Source organism: Manis pentadactyla, chromosome 12 (assembly GCF_030020395.1).
Source record: "Manis pentadactyla isolate mManPen7 chromosome 12, mManPen7.hap1, whole genome shotgun sequence".
Taxonomy (NCBI): Eukaryota; Metazoa; Chordata; class Mammalia; order Pholidota; family Manidae; genus Manis; species Manis pentadactyla.
In genome coordinates, this window is record NC_080030.1 from 7,605,286 (window position 1) to 7,633,108 (window position 27,823).

Genomic DNA, 27,823 nt, shown 5'->3' on the forward strand with positions numbered 1-27,823 from the left:
TCTCTGGTTTGGGAAAAGTTCCCCTGCTCATCATTTAAAGCAACTCTCTTAGGGTTCCGCCACTTTCTCCTGTATAATGAAAATGAAGTCTGTGCAGTAGTCAGGCTGCAACCTGAGTCCAACATATAAATGGCTCTGTTCTATTGACCTCCCTTCCTTAGAGGCAGCCATCCTGGGTCTATGGCATTTCCCTACCTGTAGCCCCAGAGAAGCGAAACAGGCTTGTGACTCTGACCAAGGCTCTGGCAGCGAGAGGTCACCCAGTCCCCGCACTTATCGGACAGGCAGGGGGCTCTCAAGGAATGATCCCGAGTGTACTATGCTAAAGCTTGTGCAGAGAAAACTAGGATCTAGATGTAACTCCCAAAAGGCATAAAGTAGGGGCACACTGGCAAGGTCCCGCTAAATCCAGAGCTCTGAGGCGACTCTTGCTTAGTGGGAAGGCAAGAGAGAAATCAAGGCAAGGTGCAGGCCATGGTGGTAAGAAGTGGTGAAATCCAGTATGCCTGGCAGAGGAGGTGACTGACTACTGTCACCCAGGAATAGAAGTGCCCATCTTCTGAGGCCCTCTCACTGACCACTGATGGAGTCCTACCTGCACCCTTTACTGTACCCCCTTCTCAGCATGAAGCAGCCAGAGCGGTCATTGCCCCCCACCCTCGCAGCAGCTAGGGTCTCTATCTGTAGAGGTGGGGAATGAGACAGGGACCATGGGTGTAGTCAGAGTAGGGTGAGGGCCTCCGGAAAAAGACCCGTACCAGAGCTCCGTATTAAACAATTAAGCAACGTCAGAGTCACATTAATTCCCTAAAATATCAACTAGGAATATAAGCATTCTTCACTGAAGATTAGTTAAAACTAAAAAGCAAGGAGTAACTTGGCCTGAAATGCTTGAATATCCCCCAGATAAGAAAATACCTCAACATAACCCCTGTCTTCATTGTGTCAATTAAATGCGGCTGTTGTAAAATTTACTTTAGCCTGCTAAAAGGCCCGGCTTATCTTTAACTTTGCCCAGATGCTGCTTTTCCTCCTTCATTCCCTAATCCAGTTATATATAACCTGGGCAATGAATATGGCAAGTAATCCCAGCCACAGACAACATAGTAAAGGGCAGGAAGGATCCCATCTTAAAGATAAGATTGCATTTCAACCCCCAGGAAGTTAAGAAGTAAGATTCTTAACTTACCCTTTAGCAAACAGACAATAACTCAGCCCACCTTGGGGGCTGGGCAGGCGGCCTTGTTTGTTATGCTCCCAGGCCAAGATGCCAGTGTATCAGGGAGAAATCAGAGCAGTAAATTTCTTTTTTTACTTAAGTTAATTTCAAATATTCAGGGACCACTTAAGAAGTCCACACCCCTAAGCCTGTATCCAGTTCCCAAAAAATCCTCAACTGCCTATAAAACCCCTAGACAACGCATAACTCTGGGCTCCCTTGTCCCCACCCGGCGTGAGCCAGCAGCTCTGTCCTCTCACTGTATTGAAAGCCTCTCCCTGGCTCTCCTACCTTGGGTGTTTGCTAAGTTCACTGTTCGACTCTGCCAACAAGAACCCCACCATCCATTCCATGGTAGGGTAGGGATGGTGACTGCTCTCTTGTTGCACAGTCCTTTTTGATTTAAAGAATGTCAGCCTGACTTCTGGTTAGTGACTGAAGTTACCTTGAAACCTTATTCATAGTTGAGTAAAAATTTCAGTGTCTGTTTGTGGGCAGTAGCATGAGAAAAGGGAATGAATTAAGATTGGTGAGGGGGTTATGCAGCCAAGGGTAGTATCTTACTTGCTAAAGGCTGAAAGGCATGTGGGACTGATGTGACCATGTCTTAGGAGATGTTTTGTTTGGAAATGACAACATAGATGCCTTAATTGGAACTCATAACATTATTTTACGTATGGTTTTGTGGCCAATGCTTTGTCAGCTGTAGCAGGACAGGTGGATGCTGTTTTTTGAATGAGACTTTTTTTTTGCAGCTGACATTTAAAGAACTAAACAATTGAACACTGGAAAGGAGACATTTAAAATGTTTGTATTGACAAAGATTAAAGTTCAATTACTGAAAGGCTACCTCTTTGGCAGTAGACACAAATATCACTAGATATCATGCCCCTTACGGGGCATCTTTCAGTGGACGTATAAAGTAGGGATGAGGGGAAAAACACAGAGTGGTAAGTTAGAATCCCTAATAGGCCAGAAGCCGTCTTCCTGTCTTTGTGCTCTAACGTCTTCATCCAAGTTCTTCGAGTGCAATTCAGCATTGCTTTCTGACAGAACAAATGTCAGTATTTGCTTGGAATTTCTTTGGGGAGCCTTTATTATTTGCATTTTTTTGGGAACAGTCTGCCCTTCAAAACTACTGAGTGCCCTGGCATGATGGGAATTTAGTCGGCCAGTTTTTTTGTCTCTGTGTGTCATAATTTGGGGGCTTTGTGGAATCCTCTTGGAAAGGCAGTATGAACCTTGGGTGATTGGAGAGAGGCCAGGAGTTTGTAGTTGTCCTGAGGAGCACGGAGTGAACACAGAAGAGATTTCAGCTCTCTGCAGTTGAAGACTACCTTGGCCTTTATGGTAACGGCTTGCAGAGACTTGCCCAACCCCCCCCCCCCCCCCCCCCGGCCCGGCACCTCCCTTGGGACAGATAACCACCTTTTTCTTGGTTCCTACAAAAATTCCGAAGTTGCTGTGGTTGTTCCTGGGCTGGGAAACAGAAGACCAGACGAACTTTAAAAAGTGTCTGTTTTGGTGACTTAAGGGGCAAAGGCTTATACCCCAGAGGGTGTGCCTATGCAGATGTACTGAATGTGGGAGAATTCTCCCCGTTTGCTGATTCCTGATGTGGACCAACAGAGCTCAAGTCAGTGAGGGGCACAGAAAGTCTTGCAGAAAATGACGGCTTGCTATTTGTGATCGTCTAAGGAACATGTGAAACATGAAAATGACTCTTTGTACGTCCGTGATTTCGTCTGATTCCACCTTTCTCCCACTGGCATCCCAGGTTACTTCACTCTGTCTACCTTTTCATTGACCTGTGGGCTGAGCGCTGCCCATACTGGGTCTGGGGTGGAGTCATTCGGGCCACTTGGAGGACATTTGGGCCGCCGCCTTCTTTCTTTTTTTTGAAACAATTTATCTTCATACAGCTTTGTTGAGATAAGCTTAAAAAAAGCAAACTAGTTTTGATATTAATTCAAATAAAATTTGAAAGCTATATATGTAACCACTTTCCTGTTTATTATTTAGTGAAGTTTAACCTTAATGCATTACTTAAATAAGGACATGAATCCACCGGGTGCCGTTCTTGCAGGCTACAGTATTCTTTACAGAAAAAAATAAAATGAGATGAGGCCTGCCTGGTGCAGTCCCACTTCTGGTGTTTGATGGCTGCTGGAGCGGCACTCCTTGTGGTCAGAGTCACGGACGCTGGCAAGGGGGTGTCTGAATCATCCCTTCTCCATTTTCCATTGGCCGCTCCTTTGGCAGAAATCCTTTCTCAGCTCAGACTCTGTTACATGGCACTATCCTGATGACCCCGTTCTGGCTTCCACTCCCATTGGTTTAAGGTAATTTGAGCTCCTCCATGGTGAGGGTACCTCAGGACTGGTTGGTCTTTTTCTCTGGCCCTTTCCTAGGTAACTGACTCTATTGGCCTATGTCTCCGTTTATCTCAAGGCCATAAAGGTCCCACTTTCACCTTAAGGTCACCTTGTTTAGACCCTGTCCTGCTCTCCAGGAAGCTCCCCATTTTGCCTCCCTGACTTGGGTAATGGTTAGCTCGCTCCGCTCCCTAGCCGACAAACATGGTTTAGCCTCCCCAAGTCTGCTAACTCTTCTTTGCGGAGTCCCTTGAGACCACGAGATGCTCACTCCCCAGCCTCTCCCCAGTCCCAAGTGTCCCCAGGACTTGGAGCACCTGCACCTCTCCTGGAAATCGCACAAACTTGGCCTACTCTTGAAAGGCCCAGGTCACCAACTTCCGGTCTCAGCTCGCGCCCAAATGCATGTTTGCCTTCTCTGAAGGAAGGTCTGGTCATCTCTTAATTCAAGAGCTGTGAATTATTCTAACATCTCAGATTGCAAATACTTGGTTGGGCGATTTTTTTTCTCGGAATACAGACAGGTCTTTTCTGTTTGAGCTTCCTGTGTGTTGCAGATGATAGCTGTCTGTATGATGTGAGAACAGTTTTATTAGTAAAAGTAAACAGTGATTATTTTATTTTCCATAAGTGGTCAAGTATTTTTTTTGTCATGTGTTGAATGGTCGTTGTGTACAAGGTGATGTAATAGATGAAATTGAATGAGAGAAAAATGATTCAAACATGAATCCTGTGGGGAGATGAGTTGTGCACACATGAACAACTGATGGGTCCTAGGAAGGGTTAAATGCCTTGGAGAAAAATGGGATCCTGTGGTGGCTGGTAAGGCGGGCCTTGCAAATGGGCGGTTGTTCTCCCAAGGTTTCATCATAACATTTTCAAATGCTCAGCGAAATTGGAAGGATTCTACAGGCACACTCCAACGCCTAGCACCTAGTTTCTGCTATTTCATATTGTTATACTTGATTGATCATCTGTCCATCGGCACATCCATCTTTCTATCTGTCAGTCTGTGTTATTTTTAACATTTGGAATGATGGGCTGGCGTTCATAAAGGTGTGAAAGTGGGGCAAGCATCAGTTTCTGAGAATGATGTGTAAGTCAAAGTACAGATAGGGAAGTATGTATGAAATACTGAATGATAGATGTAGGAAATACACACAAAGTCGAAGTATAGGTGGGGAAGTCACTGTCACACTGAACTTGGACTTTACACATATTATGGAAATAATACTGTATTAGAGACCATATTTTTTATTGAAATTGTATCTTTGTGTTTGTGATAAAAGAAATGGATTACATTTTTAAATGCAAGTCCTTAGTAACACATTCCTATGTGAATAGACTAGATGGAATGCAATAAAAATTTAACAGCTGGTGTACTTACTGCATTTGATTTAAAACTAGCATACAGAATTTGGTAATACATGGAACAGGCTACATAATTGGCTTGAATATGAGTATGAGTTGATAGGAATAATAAGCATTTTTACAAAATATTTAGCTTTTTGCTCGGCCTGTTTAAAAATTAACTTTCATGACCAGTGTCCTAGGAACAGAGTGATTTAAACAAAGATTGTTATTGATCATAATTCTCGTGTTTTTGGAAAATGAGGAATTCTGAAATTGAAGTTAGCAATCTTAAAATATTCAGGGCAGTTTTGAGGGAAAGATATGTTGGCTGTTAAAGACAGATTAAAATTGCCATATCAGGTCTAACGTTGCATAGCTAAATACTTAATTTGTTTGATAGCTTTCTACATTGTAATACATCTTTACGGACTAAGCCAGGTATGGGAATGAAGATTATAAGGAGATGTTTCAGCAGACGCAGAGGACGTTGGATTTGCATAGACTAAACCCGAAGTTGATACCAAGCAGACAGACATCACTGAATGTTTTCAAAATACTGGGAGTGTTTCTGACGAGCTCGTGGTACACTGAAGGGCTAAGGCAGGTAGCGCTATTGTGGGGTATCAAAAGGCACAGTCATTGACGTATTCACACTTAGTCCTTTCAGAAATAACAAGTGTCGAAGAAATGTAAAAAGGTGTTTGAGTAGTATGTTTATAGCTATAAAATTTTACTTAAAAGACACCCTGCTGGTAGGTGGGGGAAATGGGTAAGTTACTACCTTCCATGGGGACAAAATAGATTTCCGAGCACCCAGGATATCACCCTTGTGTGGTTGCTGGTGATGTCAGGATAACTAATGAGAAGCAGCCAGGATACAGTATGGAGTTGTCCAGTCTAATTTTCTTCCCACTCTTCCTGTTCGTAGATAGAGTGAAGTTCAAAATTGCAGCTCATCTTTGGTCGGAATTCTTTCCGCTGAGTGGAGAGAGGGAGAAACATCTTCCTTCACCTGGTGTCTCATCTTGGTTCTGGTTTTGAAGGGAGAGGGCAGGGAGGAGAGGCAGGAGTCAGTTTGTAGATCTGTGGGAGGACAGGCCTTTGCTCCCAAGGTATCCTGTCCCTATTGACCCTGACCCGCATGTGTACAATTCTTAGGGACCGTGGACGTGTGTCTGTCTTCTCGGGATGAAGGCTGCCTCTGACACACTGCGGCTCATTGGTCTACACCACGGCCCCTGTGACCTGGATATGCCGTTAGCTGCACAAGTCCTGTTCCTCCTCCTGTTCCACAGCCCACCAGCCTCCTGTGTGGAAACCCTGAGGCTGCCCCCGTGTTGTGTGCGGCTTGGCCCCGACCTCTGTGCATGGCTGCTTTCCCTTGCATGCAACTTGCTCCTCGTGGGTCTTTGAGACTTCCTCTTGTTCTGCCTGGATTAATTTTCCTCCAGTTTGTATTTGTCATAATCACAGTGTCGTGATCTTTGTGTGGCTCAAGTTACAGAACTGATCCTAACGCTAAACCCTGTGACCTTAACCGCTCTGAACGTGCTGCAGGTCATCTGATTCAAGCAAAGCTGTTAAGAGAAAGAAAGTGGGAGGAAGGGATGGTCTCTTTCCATTTGGTTTCTTTTGTTCAAGTAGACACATTTCTTGGATAACAGGTCTTTCTCAATTGCCATTCCTTACACATCTGGAAAATGGGACTTGGTTTTGTGAATCCCCACCTGTTACATGCGGTATTCCATAAGCGTCAGAGCTGAGGAAAGACGTTTTTCTGTCCCAGCTGCAGTCCTACAGCCAGTCCAGAGCTGCCTGCACAGGTTTGCTGAATCACCACACATTTGAAAGCAGCCGAATGAATCCCGACATCAGGAGGGGAGGTGGCCTCAGTGGCTGCACTTTGGAACTGCAGTAAAAAAGTCTCAAAGAGCACTGTTAGCTCTCTTGTGTCTTATTTGGACTTGAGCCAAGACAGAGCCTAATGCAGGAAGGAGGAAGAGGAGAACCAGTTTGGATTATGTGGGAAGATAAAGATCTTTTCTGCGGCTTGGCATCTCCCCAGTGGTTATCTGAGGCCAGGAGGCGCTTAGCTCTGCCGTCTGGTCCAACTCCCCCTGCTCCCCCCGCCCCAAATCACCCCCAGTCAGTTTTCCTCTTTCTGTCTAGCAGTGTCGTGCTCTTCCTCCACCAGTTCCGAGCCCCAGAGGGCTGCGGGGCAGGTGGCTTGAGGGCAGCGGCATCTTGCTGGCAGGGAAATCCCTGCACACAGAGTGGAGGTGTGGGGTTAAAGGTGAAAAGGGCTCCCCTGACCTGTGTCTGAAAAGGAACGCGTTTGGGTTTCAGACCCAGTTTGGAGAGAGAAATCATAACTGAATTACATAATTCCTAGGCTTGTAGCTATTGTATGTCCTTAAAGCTTGAAAGGAAAATGACTAAATAAGTATTTGGGAACGGCCTATACAGTGAACATCCAATACCCCAGGCAGTTAGGTGGCTCGGAGGCCAGGTCAGAGGAAATGCTTTGCTTGTGGTGCAGCTAAAGGCTCTTACTTTGGCAGAGTCTTGAGAAAGTGATGGCCAGATGTGGAGCTTACTGTGCTTTTTTGACCTGACGGGAAGCCTTTTCGCTTATTCTTCCATACCCTTAAGTGTAGGGTTGCACCCAGATGGGCACATTCAGACAGCGCAGTTTCGTATCCGAGGACGTCGCTTTCGGACTTGGATGCCTCGCTTGCTGAATGACCGGTTTGTCCCATCAGTGAGGGTTCAGTGTCAGGTCTGAGCCCGCCACACCGGTTTGAATGTAGGAGAAGCCCAGGCACCTGAGCGCGAGCGCTGCCTCACCTGACGGCCTCGGTGGACCTCCCTGTGCGCGGCCAGCTCTGAAGCGGGGAGGGGAGGCGGCAGAGGGGAACTTGCAGAACTTGTAAATATCAGCTGAGGCTGTTTCTGTGTTTGGGACCCAGCTAGTTCCTGTCTCTCAACCTGAATGTAAACCTGCTCTCTGGATGGGTAGGTGTGCCTGCCGGCGTGACACTCACATGCAGTGACTCTGGAAGCTTCCTGGGGGCTGTCCTACTGGGTGAGTTTTATATAGTCTGTGTGACAGAGGTGGTCTCTCCTCCAATCTTTTAGAATTCTAAGTTTCTCTTCAGTGTCCATTATGGCGTTTGCATATCTGAATGTGAAGGTTCCGGTGTTCTCACTCTCTTGGGTTATCTGTGTGCCTGAAATGGTTTCTTGAATCCTTTAGAATTCAGGAAACAATTAATTATGCGGGGCCTGAATTTATATTTATTATATGTTTTTTTGTTAATATGCAGGCTTTCAGGTTATGGCATAGCGCTGATTGTAAATACGGTATTTGATAGCTTTATGTTGTAGAAGACGTCACCAAAGGTTTTTATTGCTGTTTTTGTTCTTGTCTGAGGTATTTGGGGCAATGAAAAAACTTAATGCTAAGAACATGTATCAGGGTTAAAAAGTCCAGTAATTAGGCATGTTTTGGTGTGACTTACAGCCTCCTTGCCTCTGAGTGGACACTTCCCAGCTGGGACCACACTGCTTTGTAGTGGTCTTGTGGATGACATTCCGGTATTCCTGGAATGTTCCTTTAAGGTGCTTTCTATTTCTGGGAATGTCATTTTGATACCTTTGATAATTAGTTATACTGAGAACATAGTTTAAAAAAATAAATAAAAAGAAAGCAGAATTTGGATTATTAAAACAAAAGCTTTAAAGCATGGTTATCACAAGCCATGAGAATTCCCATGCCCGCACTGCAGTGTTTCTTGGTGGTGGGGGTCTCCTGTTAGAGCGCTGGTCCCCCCACCACCTGTCACCTCCGTTTTAGAGACTGCCCCCTCTCATGATCTTTCTGTTCTGAATTTTTCACAGTGGCGTCTAACTCCGAAGTAAATAGTCTTCATCTGTTCATCTTAGTTGAGATTCAAGCTACTTAATTAGTATGAATATTAAAATTTGTGCCGTGCATTCCTTAGCGTGACTGGTTTATTTTGAGCTAACCGAGGATAAGGGAGATAGAAAGTAAAATGGAGAAAATGTTACATCGATACGGATGACGCCGCCTTAACGCCGAATGCTTTTTTCCCCTTAAACCACGGGACAGTGCCTGTTGGCAGTCAGTCAGCTTCAGAATTCCTTACCATTAGCTTGCATGCTCTCTAAGTTGTAGTTCTAAGGAAAAATCTGAGACGTATGGTTATTGTGCCGTGTGATTCCCCTGACGAGTGGACGTGTTCTTGGGTTCTGTCAGATGCTGACTGTATTCATCCAAAAATCCTAATTACTTCTTTTGTGGTGAAATTATGGAGATACTTTAAACAAAGACAAGCCCTTGATGGCTTTGGTCCTTAGGCTAGCCATAGCTGAGGTCGATTCTTGTGCAATTGGCCATTCGGAGCCCCAAGTTAGGCCTCGTTCACACTGCCCGCCCCCATTTGTGTTTCAAATAAGTATTCCCAGAGGTCTGGGAGGAGGTGTAATGAAATCTGAGAGAGAAAATGAAGTGTGACAGCATTTCAGAATCTAAGGAAATGCACCCGCAGGTTCCTGCCCTGAGTTCTTTGCGACCCTTAACTGTGCGAATGCACCCTGGGATTGGAAATGGGGACACCACCACCACCCGCCCACCCCCCTGGGTCACGAGCCCTGACCAAGCTTGTTTCTGGGTGGCTTGCTGGGACTTTCAGGGACTCACTTTAAAAAATGACATTGAATTTTATGAAGCAAACTTTCACGTCTGTGACCTGCCTTTTGCCCAGAAGCTCCCCTCTCCCGGTGAGGTGTCCCTGTTCCTGCGGGCGCTATTCTGTTACTCTGGCCTGAAGCGAGTTAGCAGCCAGCTGAGCCGCACCAGTTACATTGCCTCCCGGGCCGCTGACAAGAGCGTAGTGACGTGTTAGAGCATGTTTATTGTGCAGACGAACTGGAATGGCACTAGGACCGTGTGCCTGTGTCGGCTTAAACACTGGGATTTTATGCCCCTTCCACCTTCCATCAGCTGGTAGCTGTTGGATTTTACAGTTACTCATTCTGGCTACAAATAGAGTAACAGTATTTTTGTTTAGCCAAATGTGGGGTGTGACCTTTGACATCGTGCTTGGCTGTGCCTGGGGATTTGAATCTTCCAATTTAGGTGGAATTCCCTGCTTTGCTTCCTCTGATAGGGGAATACGTACTTTGGCTCTTCCCACTAGAGGTGGAGGAAGACAGGAAGAGTACAACTGGAACACACAGAGGGTATTCATTATTTTACTGGATGTGATTCAGGTGGCGGGCTTTTCACGGGAGTGTGAGCCTCCTGCGGTCGTTAGTGCCGTGTACTAAGAAAGCGCTGTAATCATACTCAGTTTTCTTTGCTCTGTATCCAATTTTTGACCAGTCTGCCGGGGTAGGGAGGACGAGTCCCTGCCTTTTCGTGGTGCCTTTGGTGCCGGGGTTCTTGTTCACCAAGCCGAAGAATGAACTTCACAAACACTCAAGTAGGAGAGCATGGTTAGAGGCTTTAATTTAGAGTCAAAGTGATTGGACAGAGCTCCTAGCTCACGCCAGGAGGGGACACTAGAATCCGTGGTTCGCTCGTTGTCTAGGGGATGTATACGCAGTTGAGGATTTTCAGAAATGGGGATAATGGTCTAGGGGTGCAGACTTGTTGAGTGGTCCCATAATGCTCATTTTTGATGAGTAACATAAGAAATTTGCTGCTGTGATTCTTTCTCAGGATAGCAGGTTCCCTCTGGGAGCGTGTCAATTAAGACCACCTGCCCTGCCCCCAAGGTGAACTGGGTTGTTGCCTGTTTGCTAAAGTGTGTTAAGAATCTTACTTCTTAACTTTTTGAGATGTTTATAGACTGGCTTGTTTACTAAATGAATCTTTTGCTCAGGTTGCAGATTACTTGGATAGGATCAAAGAAGGAAACACAGCATATAGGTACAGTTATAAATAAGCTGGGCCTTTTTGCAAGCTAAGGTAAATTTTACAGTGTCATGGTCTAACTGATACAAAGAAGTCACAGGTTATGCTGAGATACTCTTCTTCATCTGCAGAACACTCAGACATTCCAGGCCAAGTCGCTCCTGGCCTTTTGAGCTTTAACTGATTTCACTGAAGAATGTCTATATTCCTACTCTGGTATCTTTACCCTAGAGAGTCAGTGTGACTGACTGCGTAATGCTTATCACAGACTTTCGCTAGGGACTTCTTGGCGCATTGTTACATTGTTCTGACTGTAATTATCTTGCTCTGCTTTTTCTCCGGAGGCCCTCACCCTACTCTGCCTAAACCCACGGTCCCTTGTCTCACCAACACCAAGTTCAAAAAGGTGCTCTTACCTCTGAGTAACTCTTGTTATTTTCCAGAGACCCCCTGGAACATGCCAGAGGAACTTTTCCTCCTCATTAGGGAAAATTTGGCTAATTTGGCTTACATTTATCTCATCTATAATTACCTGGAAAGCACTGTCAATGGAATAATGCTAAACTTTATTCAGTATTTTACATTACAGATATTTCCAGATATCCGTATATCCACTGTCTTCTTGTAAGTTCTCCTCAGCTCTTTAACCATTGTGAATTGTAAGTCTCTTGTCATTTATAGTTTATTATTCCTAAACTGATAAAGAACTAGATGCCAGCAGCGGTGCTTATCTGGGGGCGAGGTCGTGTCTGTTACAGGTCCTCGCTGGCTCCCCACACAACTGGTCAAAGGTCATCATACAGCGGTCAGCTCCCAAAATGAGATTGAAAACCACCCCTCAGAAGTCCGCCTCCCTCGGCACCCAACATCACCTACAACTTCAGTTAAAGAGAGAAGGGGGAGAGCTCCCAGCTGTGCCCGACGTTTTGCCCTGAGGTTTTTCCAGTCTTTTCACCTTTCTTCCTGTTTGCTGGTTCTGTGATCTTTGTCCTTTCTTCTCAAACCAAATTTTTTCTGAAACTTCACTACTCTGTTGTTTCAGAAGAAATATGTTACGTTATTAAAAAATGGCCTGAGTTCCTCAAAATATATTACCTGAGCTGGGACCGTGCCGGCTGGCAAGGGATGCCTAAAGCAGGTACTGGGCACGGAGGCCGCGGAGGCATAAGCAGCCAAGGAGACAGAAAACCGACGCCGCCTCTCTCTCACCCACATGCCTCACATCGCCCTGATTGGCCTCAGAGGATGGCTGGCTAGCCAGAGACGGGTAAGATTCCTCAGGGGAGGAACAACCTAAGACAGGCACAGTCGCAGAGGGGCCATCAGGAGAGAACTTGGGGGCCAACAGAGGTGAGGCGCAGATCCTCACCCCCCCGACTCTGCGGAGGCCTGAATCTTCACCATCTCCGAGCAAAGTCTCCTCCTCCCATGGCTGCGTCGCTGCCCAGGCTCAGCTTGAGACAGGGACCCTTGGCTAAAACACAATCGGTTGGGGGCCTCTGGAAAAAGCAAGGCAGGATAATTACAGTCAAAGCAGTGTGACTACGTGCAAGGAAAGCCCCTATCAGAACTCTGTGTTAAACATGAAGCACAGTGAGATCAGTTAATATTCCCCCAGTGAAGGAAAGTAGTCTGTGTTTTTGTTATGCTAATCGTCTGTCATCATGTGTAAGATTCACCTTAGCATGCTAAAAGGCCCAGGCCTATGTGCTGTCTTTTCTCCTTCAGATCTGATGAGGTGATTTGCAATCTGGGCAGTTAGTTAATAATGGCAAGTAAGCCCAGCCATAAACAACATAGTAAAAGGCAGGAAGAATTCCACCTTAAAGCTAAGATTGCATTTTAATACCCAGGAAGTTAAGAAGTAAGATTCTTTACTTAACTCTGGCAAACAGGCAATCCCTCAGCCCACCTTGGGGGCTGTGCAGGCGACCTTGCTTCATAGCCTCCCAGACGAAGAAGCCAGTATTTTTGGAAGAAATCAGAGCAGGAAGTTCCTTGTGTTAAGTTAATTCTAAATATTCAGGGGCCACTTAACAAGACCACACCCCTAAGCCTTTTTTCACATTGCTAGACATTCTCAATTGCCTATAAAACCCCTAGACAACCCACCACTATGGGCTTTCTTGTCCCCTACTTGCGTGATCCAGGAGCTCTGTCCTCTCACTGTATCTCTAAATGAAAGCCTCTCCGTGGCTCCCCTACCTTGGGTGTTTGCTAAGTTCATTCTTCGACTCTGAAAACAAGAAGCCTGGCATCAAGTGTTTTATTTGAATACACTCCAGGGGAGGAGCAGGCCAGAGTCGTGGTAGACAGAGGCCTCCATCCATCCCCACAGCCATCCCTCTTGGTGCGCTTGGCCTTTCCTGTGTGATCAGGTGTGGTCTGGGCAGGTCACAGTAGACTTCTTTTTCTGAGCAACATGAGTCATGTGGGAAATGGAAGTGAAAGACAAATGTAGGTGGAAAACATAATGAGATTCTGGACATGAGAATGGCTAAAATTACAAACCTGAATGTAAACCTGTTGAGAAAGATGTGGAGCAACTGGAGTATTCTTAAGGAGCTGGTAAAAAATAGCTTTGCTACATGTTCAAAACTTATGTACACCTACACAGCGGTTTCCATCTGAGGAGCTTATACAAGAGGAATAAAAACAGATGTTTATGCAAAAACTTATACACAAATGCATAATAGCTTTATTTGTAGTCCATCCACAGGGAAATGGATAAACCCCAGGGGAATAGTCTTTAGCAATGAAAAGGTATGACTTTTTCATCCATGCAACAGCAGGCATACATCTCAAAATGATGATGCTGAGTCAAAGGAGCCCAATGAAAACGAGGGCATAGAAAACTGTAGAAAATATAAGCTCCTCTATAGGGATCTAAAGGAGACCAGGCGTTGCCTGGCCATGGGGATGTGTTGGCTGATGGCAGGGAAGGAGGAATTGCAGAGGGGCATGAGGACACTGTGGGTGACGGGCATTCCTCATCTCGACTGTGGTGATGGTTCAGGAGGTGATAATCACGTCATCAGTCCTTCCCTTGGAGTGTGTGCCACAGTCATTGATGTATTCACACGTAGTCCTTTCAGAAATAACAAGTGTCAAAGAAATGTAAAAATCTGTTTGAGTACTATGTTTACAGCTATAAAATTTTACTTAAAAGACACCCTACTGGGAGGTGGGGGAAATGGGTAAGTTACTACCTTCCATGGGAACAAAATAGATTTCCAAGCACCCAGGATATCACCCTTGTGTGGTTGCTGGTGATGTCAGGGTAACTAATGAGAAGCAGCCAGGAAACAGTATGGAGTTGGCCGGTCTAATTTTCTTCCCACTCTTCCTGTTCATAGATAGAGTTAAGTTCAAAATCGCAGCTCATCTTTGGTCAGAAATCCTTCCGCTGAGTGGAGAGAGGGAGAAACATCTTCCTTCGCCTGGTGTCTCATCTTGGTTCTGGTTTTGAAGGGAGAGGGCAGGGAGGAGAGGCAGGAGTCAGTTTGTAGATCTGTGGGAGGACAGGCCTATGCTCCCAATGTATCCTGTCCCTACTGACCCTGACCCACATGCATACAATTCTTAGGAACCGTGGACGTGTGTCTGTCTTCTCGGGAAGAAGGCTGTCTCTGACACACTGCGGCTCATTGGTCTACACCGCAGCCCCTGTGACCTGGATGTGCCGTTAGCTGCACAAGTCCTGTTCCTCCTCCTGTTCCACAGCCCACCAGCCTCCTGTGTGGAAACCCTGAGGCTGCCCCCATGTTGTGTGCGGCTTGGCCCCGACCTCTGTGCATGGCTGCTTTCCCTTGCATGCAACTTGCTCCTCGTGGGTCTTTGAGACTTCCTCTTGTTCTGCCTGGATTAATTTTCCTCCAGTTTGTATTTGTCATAATCATAGTGTCGTGATCTTTGTGTGGCTTAAGTTACAGAACTGATCCTAACGCTAAACCCTGTGAACTTAACAGCTCTGGACATGCTGCAGGTCATCTGATTCTATCAAAGCTGTTAAGAGAAAGAATTTGGGAGGAAAGGGTGACCTCTTTCCGTTTGGTTTCTTTTGTTCAAGTAGACACATTTCTTGGATAACAGGTCTTTCTCAATTGCCATTCCTTACACATCTGGAAAATGGGACTTGGTTTTGTGAATCCCCACCTGTTACATGCGGTATTCCATAAGCGTCAGAGCTGAGGAAAGACGTTTTTCTGTTCCCAGCTGCAGTCCTACAGCCAGTCCAGAGCTGCCTGCACAGGTTTGCTGAATCACCACACATTTGAAAGCAGCCGAATGAATCCCGACATCAGGAGGGGAGGTGGCCTCAGTGGCTGCATTTTGGAACTGCAGTAAAAAAGCCTCAAAGAGCACTGTTAGCTCTCTTGTGTCTTATTTGGACTTGAGCCAAGACAGAGCCTAATGCAGGAAGGAAGAAGAGGAGAACCAGTTTGGATTATGTGGGAAAACAAAGATCTTTTCTGTGGCTTGGCATCTCCCCAGTGGTTATCTGAGGCTGGGAGGCGCTTAGCTCTGCCGTCTGGGCCACCTCCCCCTGCCCCCCACCCCACATCACCCCCAGTCAGTTTTCCTCTTTCTGTCTAGCAGTGTCGTGCTCTTCCTCCACCAGTACCGAGCCCCAGAGGGCTGCGGGGCAGGTGGCTTGAGGGCAGCGGCATCTTGCTGGCAGGGAAATCTCTGCACAGAGTGGAGGTATGGTATGGGGTTAAAGGTGAAAAGGGCTTCCCTGACCTGTGTCTGAAAAGGAACACGTTTGGGTTTCAGACCCAGTTTGGAGAGAGAAATCATAACTGAATTACATAATTCCTAGTATTGTAGCTATTGTATGTCCTTAAAGCTTGAAAGTAAAATGACTAAATAAGTATTTGGGAACGGCCTATACAGTGAACATCCAATACCCCAGGCAGTTAGGTGGCTCGGAGGCCAGGTCAGAGGAAATGCTTTGCTTGTGGTGCAGCTAAAGGCTCTTACTTTGGCAGAGTCTTGAGAAAGTGATGGCCAGATGTGGAGCTTACTGTGCTTTTTTGACCTGACGGGAAGCCTTTTCGCTTATTCTTCCATACCCTTAAGTGTAGGGTTGCACCCAGATGGGCACATTCAGACAGCGCAGTTTCGTATCCGAGGACGTCGCTTTCGGACTTGGATGCCTCGCTTGCTGAATGACCGGTTTGTCCCATCAGTGAGGGTTCAGTGTCAGGTCTGAGCCCGCCACACCGGTTTGAATGTAGGAGAAGCCCAGGCACCTGAGCGCGAGCGCTGCCTCACCTGACGGCCTCGGTGGACCTCCCTGTGCGCGGCCAGCTCTGAAGCGGGGAGGGGAGGCGGCAGAGGGGAACTTGCAGAACTTGTAAATATCAGCTGAGGCTGTTTCTGTGTTTGGGACCCAGCTAGTTGCCTGTCTCTCAACCTGAATGTAAACCTGCTCTCTGGATGGGTAGGTGTTCCTCCCGATGCCTCAAGCCCAGAGGCACCCACTCCCTCTTCGCGAAGGCCCTGGAGGCGCCGGCCGGACCGTGGGCCCCGGCTCCCAGGTGCTCCAGGGAGTCCATGCGACACTGGTGCGGACCTTTTTGTCCCTAATGTCCGCTTGTTTAGACATTCGTTCATCTACTGCACGGATTCCTTCTCTGACAGATGACCTAAGACTCTCTAAAAAAACAAAGAAAATTTTCTGCAGAAATTGATTTGTAACATTACGAAGTTTATACATGTAACTCATTTCCATAGAACTTAACATCTGTACTCCAAATTACGCAGATAGTGACAAAAATACAAAATACTGGACACAGCTGCCATCGAGGATACTCATAATTTGGGGGTACGATGACACACAGAGAGCTGAGGTCTCACAGAATTAGTGGCCAATAGAAAAACATACATACACAATGAATGTCATAGGTGGTCAGGGCAGAGAAAGGATAATCTGAGTCAAAGTACAGGAGAGTCTGGAGAAGAGTTAGGGCTAGAGTCTGACTCTGAAGACGCGTGTATGCTGGCAGCGGTGGGGAAGGGGTTATCAGAGGGCAAACGCAGGAGGAGACGACCGCGCGTGCCAGACGCAGGGACAGGGAGGCACGCACCTGGGTGCACTGCCGGCTCCCCTTGCAGAGAAGCAGAATTTAAGAGGGATGGGCTAATTTAGGAGGACTCCACTCAGATAAGGCCTTTACGCTGGACTCTATATTTGGAGAACTAGGGAGTGCTGAGGCACTGATATATCATGAAATGTTTGGGAATAGTAGGGATCAAGAAACAAGGAACAGAATGGCTAGAATATGGGAGAGGTCATAGGTGGAGAAACATGTCCAGAAGCTAATGAATCTCATCAAGTATGAGGTGACTGGGAATCAGGGCCAAAACAAAGGTAACGGCACCGACTAGAATAAACCAGACAAATCACCACCATTCCACAGGAAGGTGAACTAACTCGTTCAACAAACACGATGAAATACTGTCAGCTATTGTGGAAGCCAGTAAGGACACAAGGAGGAACAATGCAGAAACAGTCTTATCCTCCAGGGGTCTTAGAACCTCACAGAGCAGCTTCATGAGTTGAGATCAAAAGGCGAGGGCAGGTCTGTAGCTGATTAGGAGAAAAGTGGCTATAAAGGTGACTGTGGGAAAGCGGTGGGGATATGATGCTGGCAGGTGGCGAGGCAGGACCAGATCCTGCGTGCAAGTGGCAGCCCAGGAGGTTCAGAGGACAAGTCAGCAGAGCACATCTGCCCGCAGGGAGGAAGTCTGGGGAGAAGGGAGGACGGTAAAGGAAGGTGAGGCTCAGGGAACCCCACAGCCACAGGCTGGAAGGGAGGGGGTGGCGCGCCAGAACGACGGCCGGAGCGCCACCCACGGGCTGCTGTTTGGGTCCAGCTGTGGGGTCCAGCAGCGGGCCACAAACCACTTCTGTTCCATTCCAAGGAAAAGCACATGAACGGGCTTTTGTGACATTCAGACAAGACGTAAACACTCACAAATATGTGCCAGTTCAAGGCACAGCTCAAAACTTCCTTCTTTTATGACATCTTTTCTGCATACCCCTCTTCTGGATTTCTCAGAATTGACATTTATTATTCTGCGTTTTCGTTTTTCTTTCCAGCTTTATCCATGCATTGTGTCTTTACTTACAATTACAAGGTGCCAGGCGCTGTCTTAGGGGCTGTGTGTGAGAGGCCACTCAGGCTGGTGTGGTCTAGTGGGGATACACATGGGAAATGGGGTACAGTGCACCACGTTTATGGCAGGGCATCGCAACTACTCGAGACGGGGCGTCCAAGGCCTGAGCCAGACAGGACACCGGGGGAGGACAGGGCAACATGATTTTCTGCTGGAAGTGATGCCCAAACTCCCCCCTACTGTTCTTCCAGGAGGAGTCTCGCTTCCCAAGGGCTTAGAGGTGGGGGTTCCGCAGCACATTTTCCCAGAGGAGCATTAAAATGTAACATTTATTAGGCATTACATTTTATTATCCCTTGGATACATGAGATGTTAAACAGCTTTTGTGAACTGGCCTAGGAATCTAACCACATCTAAAACATTATTTGGGAAAATACTTATAAAATTACAAATTTTTATGATACAAGCCATTCATAAGTTGGAGACCATTTACATATGAGTGAGGCGGCTGAAGCAAGCTGAATTTGGAAATGCCCTTGTCTTCCCCTAACATTTTAAGCCATCTACTGGCAGAATCTGTCATTTTCAAATCAAATATGTTTCCTAAGTTGTAACAAAAAACAGAGAACTTTTTAGTTTTGTTTTGTGTCTGACTGTAGGAAGTTGACAACTTCTTTGAAGGTGAATACTACAATCAGGGACCATTACAAAACAACAAACCTACCTAGCAGATTAAAAAAGGAATTCTTCCTGGAGAAGACAACCGGGCACGCCATGCTTTATGACAGACTGTTTAATATTATCTGGTGACTTACCAGAACCTCTTCTCGTAACTGTCCCAGAGGCGCAGGGAGCTGGTTGAGGGCTTTGTCCATGCCGACCTAAAGGCAAAATCATGTTGCCACAAGCACATCACAGCAAGGGGTAAGTGCAGGATCTGCTTAATGACCAAGGTGTACTAGACTTAGGTTCTTCTCTGTGCAGCCACATCCTGCTAATCAGCTAAATAGCAGAAATGTTATTTTGCCACAGGTGTTACTCATAGAATATGGAAACACTGTTAATATTCACTAGACTATAAAAATAAGGGCATGAAAGCTTCCTCATGTGCAATTTGTCTTTGGATGAAGATTTACATGAAATTGAAGAATTTTAACGGGTGAGGAACAGCTATCTGCCCACAATTTAGGATACTCTACCAGTTGTTGTGAAAGTCTGATGGGCTGTATCTCTCAACATTATTGTAAACCTTGAGAAAAATTTCAGATTAATAGAACAGAAATGAAATGTTCTGGGTCCCTAATCCTACTGGAACATTTATCTTAGTGGTATATTTCCCGAAAGCAAATATGGCTCATTAACTGTCATGCTTCTTGAAATTCCCAATTGACAAATCGATTTAAAAACAAAATAAAATATGAACAAGAAGACTTTTTGTGAGTATTAAAACTCAAGCATTTCTAAATGATTTTTACAAACCATTCTTGTGTTTTTATAAAACCAGGTCTCCTAAAGATCAATACTGGACAATGTTCCCTCAACCTAGCTCTGACTAGCAGCACATAGACCTCAAAGTTAACTAAGTATTTCCTTAGGAAAACCTGATTATTTTTCTTGCAAATTAGCCTAACCAGTGAGATTTCATAGTAATCACTTAGCAACTAACACAAACACACACCCATATCACTGTACTTCACTTTTCAATATTTAATAATAAAAATCAAGCAAGAACCATATGAAATGAGTAAAAAAACTAAAGACAAAAGATGTTTATCAAAAAGATTAGTTCTTTTCTTGTTGAGATTAGTAATCTGTTCAAGTTGTTTGGGGAAAAATCAACCGAAAGGTTTCTAAAAACACTCAGCACTTTTAAGAGCAAATGAGCAAGAAAGAAGTGTGTGTGTGTAAATATACTGACAGGTAGGAACTGTGGATTAAAGGTTTACCAAGTTTGTTGAAAGGTTAACAAAATCTGCATAGTCCTTGTTGATGAGTCCGACCATGGCGGTCTTAAGAAGCTCATCGTCGAGTTCCGGGTCATCTCTCAGTTCCTCCAGCTGGACGTGCTTCCTGCCGCCAGATACAAAATGATCCACATCGAAATCTTCCTAAAAATGAAGTCAGGAAAGAAAAAAAGTATTATAATGATGTCACATTTTACATACACAAATAAGAAGAGACAAACAGTAAGAAGGAAACGCAAAAGGCCCAGAGTACTCAACACAATTTGAAGGCAAAAAGCAAATCCAGAGGACTGATAACTACCCGACCTCAAATGTTACTATTAAAGCTACTGTTACCATAGAGTGGCGCTGGCCGAAGAGGAAACAAACCCGTGGAACAGAACAGACAGCCCAGAGGTATGGAAAGGCCATTCATGGAGAAAGGAGAGTCTCAAGCAAATGGTACTAGGACAACGGGACATCCACACGGAAAAGAAAAGAAAACAAAGACATAGCGACAGAGTGGCAGGGCTGCAAGGCCTCAGGAGAGCAGAGCAGAGGACAGAGGCCCAGAGGACGGCTGTGAGGACAGAGGGGCCCAGAGGCAGACTCGCTCTGAGTGAACGGGATTCTAGTGACTGACCTGCCACCTGGAAATAAAGTTGGGCATAACCCTTTCACCCCAAGAACATTTTGCTGGCAATTTCTTTGGTCACACTGAATCCATAGCGAACTTGCCCAGGGCTGAAACCCAACTTTATTTCTGGCCCATCTGTCCACGCAGCCGTCCCGCACAGCCGTCGTCTGGGCCTCTGTCCTTGGTGCTGCCACCTCTCCAGCCTCTGCTCTGCTCTGCTGCAGCCTTGCAGCCCTGCCACCATGTCACATAGAGCACTGGGCGGAGTTCTTTATGCAGAGTCAACAGCGTATTGCCCACAGGTGTGCAGTGAGCCAGGCAGCCAGGGCCAGGTGAGAATCCTGGCCACAGGAACCCTCATTTTATCCACAAACTTCAAGTCTATTTCTTGGAACTTCAGGCCAGCTTTACTGGATCTAGGAGGAGCAGGGATTCAGATAAAAGAGAAGGGCAAAACAGAAGATTCCATCTTTTCTGGCTTAATTGTGCCGGTTTGCAAAACTGCATAAAACATCCCCTCCCCATCTCACTCACCTGCTCAACACCAGGATAAGGGCTTCTAGTCACACCTCTGACCTTGTTTCACCTGTGACCTCAGAGTGACCAGCCCAAGGCTAACTGTGACCAGCTGGAAGCAGGAGAATTCTCACCACCGTGCTATGCCTCCTTGCCTTGATTTTTAAAACTTCTTTTGTAATCTTTAGGAGTCATTTGCCAGCTGGAAGCTCAGTGATGTTAAATTTAAGCAGGGACTCAGTCAACCTGAGCTTGAATCCCAGCTCCCCTACTGTCCAGCTGGGTGAACATGGATGTGTTACCTAAACTGCCTGTGCTTGAGTTTCTTCATCTGTACATAAGGCAATAAATAATGCGAACTCATAGGGCTGTTGAGGGTTTATGCAGTGGTAACGGATAATCTGGTGGCTTTGCAAATAAAACTTTATTTATCACTCATATGAATTCCAACACAAGTCATCCCCGATACTATACTATACTACCCTGACACTATGCTGTAGTCATGTGATTCTGTGCCTTAGTACAGTATACTACAGGTATCATACCTATTAACCATCAAACGGTCCCAGCTAGCTCTGAAATTGGAGCTTGGGCTTAAGTGTGGGTGTGATAATGTTCTTCAAATATTTAAAAGCCTCCACTCAACAATCTATTTCCTTAACACACAATACCTCCACACATACATTGGCACCTGTCATTCAGAATGCTTATGATGACATGTCAACCCAGCCTTAAGATGCACAGGAATTGTTGTGATTCTTAGCCCAGAGATAAACTAGATAAACACTTCTGCAAAAGTAAAGAACAGGGATATATCATCCCCCTGGAAATCCTTAATTGAGTAATTTTTTTCAGTCAGCTTTATTATTGGTAAAGTTGATTTGGAGAACATGGTTTGACCTGTGACCACGTCGTTCATTCTGCAAATTCCGTTCATCTTGGACGCATTCGTCTGTGTAGAGAAAACTGCTACCTAGATGAGTCCTGGTGCATAGTAGGTGCTTTTTCTTAAATTTTATTTTGGTATCATTAATCTACAATTATATGAAGAACACTATGCTTACTAGGCTCCCCCCTTCATCAAGTCCCCCCCACATACCCCTTCACAGTCACTGTCCATCAGCGTAGTAAGATGCTGTAAAATCACTACTTGTCCTCTCTGTGTTGCACAGCCCTCCCCGTGCCCATCCCCCAGTATACATGCTAACCGTAATGCCCCCTTTCTTTTTCCCTGCCCTTATCCTTCCTTTCCCACCCATCCTCCCCAGTCCCTTTTCCTTTGGTAACTGTTAGTCCATTCTTGGGTTCTGTGAGTCTGCTGCTGTTTTGTTCCTTCAGGTTTATTTTCTTTGTTGTTACACTCCACAGGTGAGTGACATCATTTGATACTTGTCTTTGTCTGCCTGGCTTATTTCACTGAGCATAATAATACCCTCTAGCTCCATCTATGTTGTTGCAAATGGTAGGATCTCTCTTCATCTTCTGGCTGAATAATATTCCATCCTGTATATGTACCACATCTTCTTTAGCCATTCATCTACTGAGGGACACTCAGGTTGCTTCCATTTCTTGGCTATTGTAAATAGTGCTGTGATAAACAGGGGTGCATATGTCTTTTTCAAAGTGGGCTGCTGCATTCTTAGGGTAAATTCCTCGGAATGGAATTCCTGGGTCAATGGTATTTCTATTTTGAGATTTTTGAGGAACCTCCATACTGCTTTCCACAATGGTTAAACTAATTTACATTCCTACCAGCAGTGTAAGACGGTTCCCCTTTCTCCACATCCTCACCAACATTTGTTGTCTGTCTTCTGGATGGTGGTCATCCTTACTGGTGTAAGGTGATGTATCATTGTGGTTTTAATTTGCATTTCTCTTATGATTAGCGATGCGAAGCATCTTTTCATGTGCCTGTTGGCCATCTGAATTTCTTCTTTGGAGAAGTGTCTGTTCTAATCCTGTGCCTATTTTTTAAATGGATTATTTGCTTTTTGTCTGTTGTGGTTCGTGAGCTCTTGGTATATTTTGGATGTCAACCCTTTATCGGATATGTCATGTATGAACATATTCTCGCATACTGTAGGATGTCTTTTTGTTCTGTTGATGGTGTCCTTTGCTGTACAGATGCTTTTCAGCTTGATATAGTCCCACTTGTTCATTTTTGCTTTTGTTTCCCTTGCCTGAGGAGATATGTTCATGAAGAAGTTGCTCCTGTTTCTGTCCAGGAGATTTTTTCCTATGTTTTTTTCTAAGAGGTTTATGGTTTCATGACTTACATTCAGGTTTTTGATCCATTTTGACTTTCCTTTTGTGTATGGGGTTAGACAATGATCCAGATTCATACTCTTACATGTAGCTGTCCAGTTTTGCCAACACCAGCTGTTGAAGAGGCTGTCATTTCCCCGTTGTAAATCCATAGCTCCTTTATCATCTATTAATGGACCGGATATGTTTGGGTTAACATCTGGACTCTCTATTGTGTTCCACTGTTCTGTGGGTCTGTTCTTGTGCCAGTACCAAATTGTCTTGATTACTGTGTCTTTGTAGTAGATCTTGAAGTTGGGAAGCGAGATCCCCCCGGCTTTATTCTTCCTTCTCAGGATTGCTTTGGGTATTCGGGGTCTTTTGTGGTTCCCTATGAAGTTTAGAACGATTGGTTCCGGTTTGTTGAAGAATGCTGTTGGTATTCTGATAGGGTTGGCATTTGAATCTGTAGATTGCCTTAGGTAGGATTACCATTTTGACAATATTAATTCTTCCTAGGTTACTCACAAGTATCCCAAACCTAAAATCTTCCAAACTTAGTCAGTTATCTTCCTCTGCCCACAACTTTCTTACCATTATCTGTGTACCTGACCCCAGCCATCCCAGGACCAGGGGACGCCTTCCCCTTCCATCCTGCGCATAGAGAGTCAGGCCCGGGTTCCGCGGACTTTGCTCTTTCTCATGTCTGTATCTCCTCTCAGTTCTCACCACCACACTGGGTTTCCAAGCCCTCACCGTCTCTCCCCTAAGCTGTGCAGTGGCCTCCTACTTGACCCCCAATCCTTCAGTGCCTCCCACTTAAATTCTTTCCCCACACTACTGCTAGATGACCTACCTATAAGAGAGTGATCATGTTTCCCTGCTCAAAATCCTTCTCGGGCCCGGTATTGCCTATGGAATACAGTCTGCACTTCTTAATAAGGTGCACGGGGCTCTTTGGCACCTTCTGCTTGTCCCTTCTCTAGGGTAAAAGTAGCAAACTAAGAATATAGGCATTCTCCAGTGAGATCAGTTAAAGTTCCAGAAGCCAGGAGTGACTGGCCTGGAATGCTTGAGTATTCCCCAGACAAAGGAAGGTCTCGGCATACCCTTGTCTTTATTGTGTTTTGTAAATCATGTCATGGTAAGAGTCACTTAGCCTGCTAAAAGGCCTAGCTTATTTTTCTAACTTTACCTATATGTGGTTTTTCCTCCTCCATGCCCGTATCAAGTAATTTGCGGACTGGACAGTTCACTTAGCAAGCTAGCCCAGCCATAACAGCACAGTAAGACAGGAAAGAGTCTATCTTAAAGCTAAGATTGCATTTCAAAACCCAGGAAGTGAAGAAGTAAGATTTTTAATGCACTGCCAATGGGTTTCAACCCTGGGCAAGTTCACTATGGATTCAGTGTGACCAAAGAAATGACAGTAAAACGTTCTGGGGGTGAAAGGGTTATACCCAACTTTATTTCCACAGTGGCAGGTCAATCACTACCATCCCATCCAGTCGGAGCGAGTCTGAATGCAGCAAGCGGGTCTCGGCCTCTGGGCCTCCCTGCCTACACAGCCGTCCCACACAGCCATCCTCTGGGGCTCTGACCTCGGCGCTGCCACCACTCCAGCCTCTGCTCTCCTCTCCTGCAACCTCGTAGCCGTGTCACCGTGTCACCCAGAGCACTGGATGGAGCTCTTTCTATAGAGTCAATAGCAACATATTGCCCACATGAGTGGTGAGCTAGCCGACTAGGCCCAGGTGAGAATCCTGGCCACAGGAACTTTGATTTTATCCACACTTAACATACTCTGTAGCAAACACACAATAACTCAGCCCACCTTGGAGGCAGGGAGGGCAGTCTTAACTGATATGCTCCCCAACCAGGAAGCTGCTCTCTGGGAGGGAATCCATCAGAGCAGGGCATTTCTTGTGTTTAGCTAATTTTGCATAATGACCCGGAGGACCGATAAGAACCTTCATGTCTCATCTTGAGACCACTTCACAGGTCCACACCCCTAGCCCTTTGTCACATTCCTGATAAATCCTTCCAAGGGGGAGCCCCCACCCTTTCAGTGCGCCTCCCTCTCTGAGGTAGCCCACACTCCCCTCTCTCTGAGTGTGCACTTTCTCTCTGTAAATAAAACTTTTACTCTACTTCACTGCTGTGTCTCTGCCCCTCAGTTCTTTGCTGCGGCGGGGACAAGAACCCAGGAGAATACACAACGCCCTCCTAACAGGAGTCCCAGCCCAGGGGAGGGGTGGGGGAAGGAGAAGGCTGGGAGGGCAGGGGGAGAGGGGTGCGAGCATGGGATCAGAGAGCTTGGGGAGTGCAGAAGGGAAGCCTGGAGGAGGAACTGGGAGGGAATGGAAGCTGGGGAGGGAAGCCACGGAGCCTCAGTGCTAGTGAGGCAGGGACGGTGGGTGCAGACAGAGTAGGGTGAGGGCCTCCGGAATAAAACCCCTACTGAACCTCCATATTAAACAATTAAGCAAAATCAGTCACATTCATTCTCTAAAGTAATATAAGCGTTCTTGTGTGAGATTAATTAAAACTAAAAATCCAGGAGTAACTTGGCCCGAAATGTTTGAATGTCCCGCACATAAGAAAAGACCGCAGCATAGCCCATGTCTTCATTGTGTCAATTAAATGAGGTCATTTTAAAATGTACCATAGCCTCATAAAAGGCCTGGCTTCTTTTCTTTATCTTTACCCAGATGCTGCTTTTCTTCCTCTAGCCCTAATCAAATGATGTGCAATGTAGGCAAGGAATAATGGCAAGTAGGCAAAATAATCTGGAAGACTAATAAGAAACTTAGTGTCTCTTCGAAGATAAGCATTTGTGGACCATTTAGCAGGTCTGCATCGATGGCCCTTTGTCTCTCACCTGCCTATAAATCCCCTAGACTGTGCATCACCCCGGGGCTATCTTGTCCCCTCTGGGCAGGGGCAAGCCAGGAGCTCTGTCCTCTGCTTTATCCCTAAATAAAAGCCTCGCACATGCTTTCCTACCTTCAGTGTTTGCAAAGTTCATTCTCTGAGCCTGCGAACAAGAACTCCATCATGAGCTTCTCTGAAGAGCCCGAAGACGGGGAGCCCCCAGAGCCCGTGCCTGGGTGCAGAGGAGCGCACCAGCGGCCAGAGGGCCCTGCCACCTCCCCAGCACACGCCGGGTGGAGAAGGTGCGCTGCAGCCCACAGTCAGGGTGGCCACACAGTCGTGTGAGCCTGGTGTCCCAGCACCAGCGGTCTAGGCTGTAGCGAGCTTGGGTCCCTTGCACAGACCCTGGGCAGGACAGACCGCTGGCCCAGTGACCACCCGGCAGACCCAGGGCTGCTGCTTTGTTTCTGGGCCCAGAGCTCTTCTGTCTCAGGTTGAGGCTGGTGGGCCATGCAGGATGACAGGTCTGACCTGGGCCCCTGCCCTGTCAGGGGCCCGTCTGCCCTCCTCCTGCCCAAACCTACCTCCCTATGTGGCCGGGGAGCCTGAGGTCATCCCTGGGACCATCGTGCAGGCAGATGGCTCTGAGGGTGCTGTGGGCAGGACCAGGGAAAGGAGGGTGGCCTGGGTGTCCTGATTTTACCTCCTGTCACCTGGTCACCTGAGGCTGTCAGGAGGGCCCACGTCTGCTTCCCCAGTCCCCAGTCTGGGGCTCCACCTGCAGCATAAGGCCTGGAGACTGTCTCCATCCTGGGGCCCCCCAAGGGGATGTTTGTGCTGATCCTGCAACTCCCCTCCAGGCCAGGCCTCCCCTCCTGGGAGGGTGAACACATCCTGAGAGCCCTGGGGGAGCGTATGTGGAGAATCAGAACCAAGTGCCTCCGCTCAGCCTCCCCAGCCATTTGTCACAGATTTCAGGCCGCTCAGCCAGGACCCAGGAGCTGGACACCAGGGGCCTCACACCAGCCTGGCCTGGGGATGGGCAGCTGAGGGGCACCATGGGGGAGGACTGGGGACCTGGGATCTTTGGGGGGTGCTCTGAGGTGTGAAGTGTGGAGAAATTGGGCTCAGAGAAAGCCCCCCCAGTGGAAGGCATGCACCTCTTGGAGGTGCTTTGAGAGACCAAGTTCAATGTTTTTTGCAACGGAATTTCTGGAATGTGTGAGGCAGCTGTGTCTCATCAAATGGGACAGTGCTAGGCTGGTGCCCTGCAGCCCTGGGATGTACTTGGGTTACATGTGCATTGGTGTCCCAGACGTGAGGACACACCCCGGAGCTTCTAATCAATAGATTTTCATGTCCGATCATAATCTATAGGTGACAGGCAGAAAGGCCCAGGTTCTTTTTGGGCAGCCCTCCCCAGTGCTGCCAAGGTGTGCCCGCCTGGGGCTTAGAGCGCCCCGCTCTTCCTGAGCACCTTATGGGCCAGGACGGTGGATGGAGGGCAACCTGGCATACACAGGTCGGGACCACCCTGGGTCAGAGAGTTTGAGGGCCGGGGTGGGTCGGGGGGCACACGATGTCTGCCTGTGGGGC

The 27,823-nt window shown here is 46.7% G+C and overlaps 1 long non-coding RNA gene across 1 annotated transcript in view; it reads left to right on the top strand.

The window, feature by feature from the left end:
- Window positions 1-25,506, top strand: part of LOC130680024 (uncharacterized) — a 48,295-nt gene extending 22,789 nt beyond the window's left edge. Inside the window, exon 3 of the long non-coding RNA XR_008993022.1 lies at window positions 24,832-25,506. This is a non-coding gene — a long non-coding RNA (uncharacterized LOC130680024). The remainder of the gene's footprint in view (window positions 1-24,831) is intronic.
- Window positions 25,507-27,823: the final 2,317 nt, after the last annotated feature.